Below are 6,135 nucleotides of genomic sequence, written 5' to 3' on the forward strand. Positions count from 1 at the left end.
TTATTTATTTATTTATTTATTTATTTTTATTTATTTTTGGTTTTTCACATGCCCCGACTGTCCTGGAACTCACTTTGTAGACCAGGCTGGCCTCAAACTCAGAAATCCACCTGCCTCTGCCTCCCAAGTGCTGGGATTAAAGGCGTGCACCACCACCGCCCTGCTTAGTTTTCTTTTCTTTCTCCTTCCTATTGGTCCTGGGATTGAACTCAGGTCTTCATGCTTATGAGGAAGGTACTCTGCCAAATGAACCACCTCACTAACTCCAGGAGATCTGTTTTTTAACAAACCTCTCGAATGTTTTTGCTCATATACTCTGTTCCCCGGGTCCTCTGGCCTCGTTACGGGTATGGCTCCAGCAGATCTCCCTTCTCTGTCACATCCTCTGTCTTTTTTGCCTTTCACTCCTTCATCCCCTCATCCATTCCTTCCTAAGGGGTAGCATCCAGGGGAAAAAAAAAATCCCTAAGCGGGATCAGAATCTTGAGACGTCTGTCTCCATCTTTCAAAGAAAGGACAACTCAGGCCAAACGAATGTGGGCAGAGCTGGCTATAATTAGCTGTTTTTTTCCAGTCCTTATTAGATCATCCCTTAGTCTCCTGTCCGTGTTCCAAGAGTATCACATTTTAAATTGTGTGTGTGTGTGTGTGTTATGATGCACCTTGGAACATGTATAAAGGTCAGAGGTTGACTTGTGGCATCAGCTCTCTCCACCGTGGGTGTCCTGATGATCAAACTTAGGCTGTCAGACTCGGCAGGAGTAACTTCTGCCCACTGAGCCATCCCACTGGCCTCCATGGCGTGTGCCTGTGTTTGTATGTGTGCCTGCACAAGTGCGTAGAGTTCTCCTCCTCTAGGGCTTCCTACCTTATGTCTTGAGACAGGGATTCTTCACAGGGTCTGGACTCATTGATTCAGACAGATTAGCTGACCAGTGAGCCCCAGGCCCCCTTCTGTGTGTGTGTGTGTGTGTGTGTGTGTGTGTGTGTCCCCGCTAGGTTAATGGGCACATGCCACTGCTCCTAGCTTTTCACATAGTGGCAGGCAATCCAAACTCAGAGTCCTCTGAACTCCCCTTTTACTTTTGGTTTTGAGGCAGGCCTTGAATTTGCTGTGTAGCCTGGGTAAACCTTGAACCTCCTGATCAGCCTCATAAACCCACTGGGAGTATAGATATGTGGCACCACATTGACTCCCTGAGCCAAATATGAATATTACCTATGGCTCAGCATCCCAAGACCATCCCAGAACGAATGTCAAATGTGAAACTATTCCCCAGAGACACACACATTGTTTCATTCTTAGAGAAAATTACCTGGATAGGTATAAATGACCCGTTTACTCCAGCTTTGGTAACACTTAAAAAAAATGACTCTAGCAAATTATATATGGACCCAAAGTGCTCAGTTTCAAAGTAAGATAGTTTTTAGACTACTTGTATTAATTTGCTTAAGGTTGTATCAGCCCTCCTCACTTTGAGCCCACCAGTCTCCTGGGACTCTAGCTAAGTAGGGTATGCCAGGCTGTCTGTGTCTCCTCCCCACACCACCTGTTTTAGTCCAAAGGAGGTTGGGAAACTTGTGCTGTTTTGGAACCCGTAAGAGCCCATCTAAATGGATGCTGGATACACCAACTGAAAACCATTCCCAAGCCCTGGCTGGGCAGACTCATCCCTGGGGATGGTTGTTGATATTGACAGAGGCCAGTTGTGTCTATTGACTTGTTTTTGCCGCCCAGGGAGTGTTATTGTGACATCAGAATACTGCACATTAACAAAGCCAAGGTTGGGGTGACAGGAGGTGGTCAGGCTCAGTGGGAGGTGGAGGTGGAGACATAGGCTAATGTCTTCCTATATTTGAAGAACTATTTGGCTCTAGGCTTGTGCCTCATCTTTTCCTTTAACACAGATAAAGTGCCAGTGCCTCTGGCAAGATGATTGATTGATCAGGAAGTGTTGGAACTGATGCCGGCTGTCTACAGAGCACTCTCCTGCATGTTATAAATAAAGAGCGTCCTCCTAAGTGGAGTGCCGTGGCTTTTATTTCTCTGAAAGCTTAGTATAGAGATGAAGGAGGTACTAAAGAAATTGTGGACTTGACAGGTTGAAAGGAGTGATGGAGCTCTCTTAGGCCAGCCCTGGACCTGCGGATGGGTCTCTGCACTTCCCCTCTAAGTAAAAGGCATGTTGATTGAGCTTTATTCCACCTGGAGATGGAGATGTTTGATCCTGTTGCTGTTGGTGGGGTGTGTGTATGTATAAACCCTGTTGCTAACAGGACAAAAGAAGGTCACACCAGACAGTCCACTTTGGGCTACTACTACTACTCCCTGGTGAGCCGGGGGTACCTCTAGCCTCCAGGGATTTTCACTTCCACGAGATTTTATCAGTAGATCTCACCCAGTGAGCTCTTGGTTAAAAACTGTGCTGTTTTAGGCCTCTCTCTCTCTCTCTCTCTCTCTCTCTCTCTCTCTCTCTCTCTCTCTCTCTCTCTGTGTGTGTGTGTGTGTGTGTGTGTGTGTGTGTGTGTGTCTTTCTGTCTGTCTCTCTTCTTTCAGTATCTCTCTGTCTCTTCTCTCTATCTTTCTCTGTGTGTCTCTCTGTCTCTCCTTTCTGTCTTTCTCTGTATCTTTCTGCCTCTGTCTCTCTCTGTGTTTGTGTCTGTGTGTCTGTATGTGTTTGTATGTACATGCCAGAGGGCAACCCTGAGTGTTGTAGATGGTGGCTTTAAAATGTCTCCAGGGGGGCTGGTGAGATGGCTCAGTGGGTAAGAGCACCCGACTGCTCTTCCGAAGGTCCGGAGTTCAAATCCCAGCAACCACATGGTGGCTCACAACCATCTGTAACAAGATCTGACGCCCTCTTCTGGAGTGTCTGAAGACAGCTACAGTGTACTTACATATAATAAAATGTCTCCAGGTTCTTTACAGTCTTCAAAAGGAAGAGTCCACTAGTCTTCCCCATCAGCAGAGACAGACCTAAGAATCTTACTTCTAATCAGGACTGTCTTGGACATATGCTATCTTAGTTAGGATTTTTTTTAAAGATTTATTTATTATTATATTATTTATTATTATATATAAGTACACTGTAGCTGTCTTCAGACACACCAGAAGAGGGCATCAGATCTCATTACGGATGGTTGTGAGCCACCATGTGGTTTCTGGGATTTGAACTCAGGGTTTTCAGAAGAGCAGTCAGTGCTCTTACCCGCTGAGCCATCTCTCCAGCCCATTAGTTAGGATTTTACTGCTGTGAACAGACACCATGACTAAGGCAACTCTTATAAGGACAACATTTAATTGGGGCTGGCTTACAGGTTCAGAGGTTCAGTCCATTATCATCAAGGCAGGAACATGGCAGCATCTAGGCAGGCATGGTGCAGGAGGAGCTGAAAGTTCTACATCTTCATCTGAAGGCTGTTAGTAGAAGACTGACTCCCAGGCAGCTAGGATGAGGGTCTTAAAGCCCACGCCCACAGTGACACACCTACTCCAACAAGGCCACACCTACTTCTACAGGGCCTCCTAATAGTGCCACTCCCTGGGCATATCCAAACCACCACATGTGCCTTCTAACATAAGGTCACAAAAGGCACCCTAGACTTCTGTGTACTCTCTTAAGCTACTCAGTCATTGTGCTGAAGTCACCTCTGTGGTGTGAGGACACCTAAGCACTAGGCAGAGGTCTGCATGGTGAGGAAACACAGCTTGCCAGCCACGTGGGTGGACCATTCTAAAAGTAGATCCTCCTCCTCCTACACATTCCTCCAGAAAACTAATGTCAATCGTAACCTCGGGAGGTACTGGACTCAGAACTTCTCAGACTTACAGATCTCTGAATTCTAGATCTATAAAAACTGTGTAAGATGAGGCTGGGTTGAGAATCGAGTGTTTGCACTACGCATGATGCCCTGGCTTTGAGCTCCAGCACCTGAAGCGCAGGAGGTGGTGGGATATGCCCATAAGTCCAGCACTTGGTGGGTGGAGGCAGGAGGATCAGAGAAGATCAAGACCATCCGTGGCTTCACAGTGAGTTTGGAGGCAGCCTAGGTACATGAAACCTTGTTTCAAACACAAAATAAGTAGTGTAAGATGATGTTAATTGTTACATCGAGCCAATAACCTAAGGATAATTCACTAATATTCTACAGTGGTTACAAATGTATATAACACAGCACACACATGGACTAGCAGAAAATGTGGGTAAATTGGCATATCCTATCAAGATAGCCCAGAGATCAAGTGGTAGGGAAGTTAGCTTTCACATCCTCCATTACTGGGCAGTTTCTCTCAGCTTGGCACTTGTAGCTCAATATTCTAACTCTGGTGTTAACTAAGCAAGCTTGTCTTATTTGCAGTTAACCACAGGCCGCATAGATCATGCAGATTCAATGAGGGAGGGTTAGTTTAACCAATCACATAGGCCTGTAGCTTTATTTGTTCACTTAAAACAATGATTATAAATCCAGGAAACGGGGCAGGCAATGGTGGCACACACCTTTAATCCCAGCACTTGAGGCAGAGGCAGAGGCAGAGAGGCAGAGGAGAGGCAGAGAGGCAGAAGCACCTCTGCATTTGAGGCCAGCTTGGTCTATGGGGCATGTTCTGAGACAGCCAGGGCTACACAGAGAAACCCACAAAAAAGCAAGCAAACAAACAAAAAGACTCCAGGAAATTAGATCTATCAATCCTCAAACTTCCTACTGGACTAGGATATCAGTGATGCAATCCCCCTCCCCACACCCCATTCTTGTCTTTGAGAAAGGGTTTCTCTATGTAGCCTACCCTAGCTGTCCTGGAATGTGCTCAGTAGACCAAGCTGGCCTCAAACTCAGAGATCAGCCTGCCTGTGCCTGAGTGCTGAGATGAAAGGTGTGTGCCACCATAGCTGGCACACACCAGCTTGTCACTTGTCTCTTGTCACTTAAAACAAGGTCTCATTCTGTAGCCCTAGCTCTCCCGAGGCTCATGTGTATCCCAGGCTGACAACTCACGGCGCTCTTTCTACCTCAGCATCTCAGTGTGAGTATTACAAGCACAAGCCATCGTGCCTGGCTCGTTTTCAGGAAAATCTCAGGCAAGTAAGCAGGCTCGGTGTGTAAAGGCATTTGTCACCAAGACTGAGGACCTGCGCTTGAACCCAGAACACCCGGGGTAGAAGGAGAAAAGTGACCTCCCACAAGCTGTTCTCAGACTTCCACACATAGACTGTGGCATACATGCAGACACAAACACATATAAATATAAAAAGGAAACCAATATCTCCACAACTTGATTTGGGCAGGGGTTCAGGAGATGACCCTCCAAATAACTGCTTAAACTGTCATGCACACCATTTCCAGGTGTTCAAATCTTTAATCCCAGGGGAGAGAGATGTGGGAGGATCTGTGAGTTCCAGGACAACCAGGACTACATAGGGAGACCCTGTATCAAACAAACAAACAAACAAACAAAAATCTAAACAATTCAAGGAATTAGGGGTACTGTAAGGTCAGTTGGTTAATATTATGATAAACCAAACCCAACTTCTTAAAAATTCACTTAACATCCTGACCACAGCCCACCCCTTTCCTCCCAGCCCATACTCCCAGTTCCTTTCTCCATCCTCCCCTCCCCTCCTCCTCTGAGAAGGGGGAGGCCCTCTCTGGCACTCATTTCATTGCAGGACTAGGCACATCCTTTCCCACTGAGGCCACACAAAGCAGCCCCATTAGGAGAAACAGGATCTACAGGCAGGCAACAGAGTGAGGAACAGACCCTGTTCCAGTTGTTGGGGGACCCACATGAAGACCAAGCTGTACATCTGCTACATATGTGTGTGTGTGGGAGGGGGTGTAGGTCCAGCCCATGTATTCTCTTTGGTTGGTGGTTCAGTCTCTGGGAGCCCCCCAAGGGTCCAGGGTAGTTGACTCTGTTGTTCTTCCTGTGGAGTCCCTGTCCCTTCAGGTCCTCAGTCCATCCCCCGACTCTTCCACAAGACTCCATGAGCTCTGTCTAACGCCAAACCAAGTTTTTAATCGCCAAGGTGCTTATATCGTTTCTCAGAAACTCTTTCGGAACTCCCCTTTTTAACCTTTACTTCTTACAAGCTCGGGTGAGAATTCCTAAAGAAGCTGTGCCTACAGAGACTGGAT

The sequence above is a fragment of the Mus musculus genome, chromosome 13, assembly GCF_000001635.26.
Source record: "Mus musculus strain C57BL/6J chromosome 13, GRCm38.p6 C57BL/6J".
In the NCBI taxonomy this organism is placed as follows: domain Eukaryota; kingdom Metazoa; phylum Chordata; class Mammalia; order Rodentia; family Muridae; genus Mus; species Mus musculus.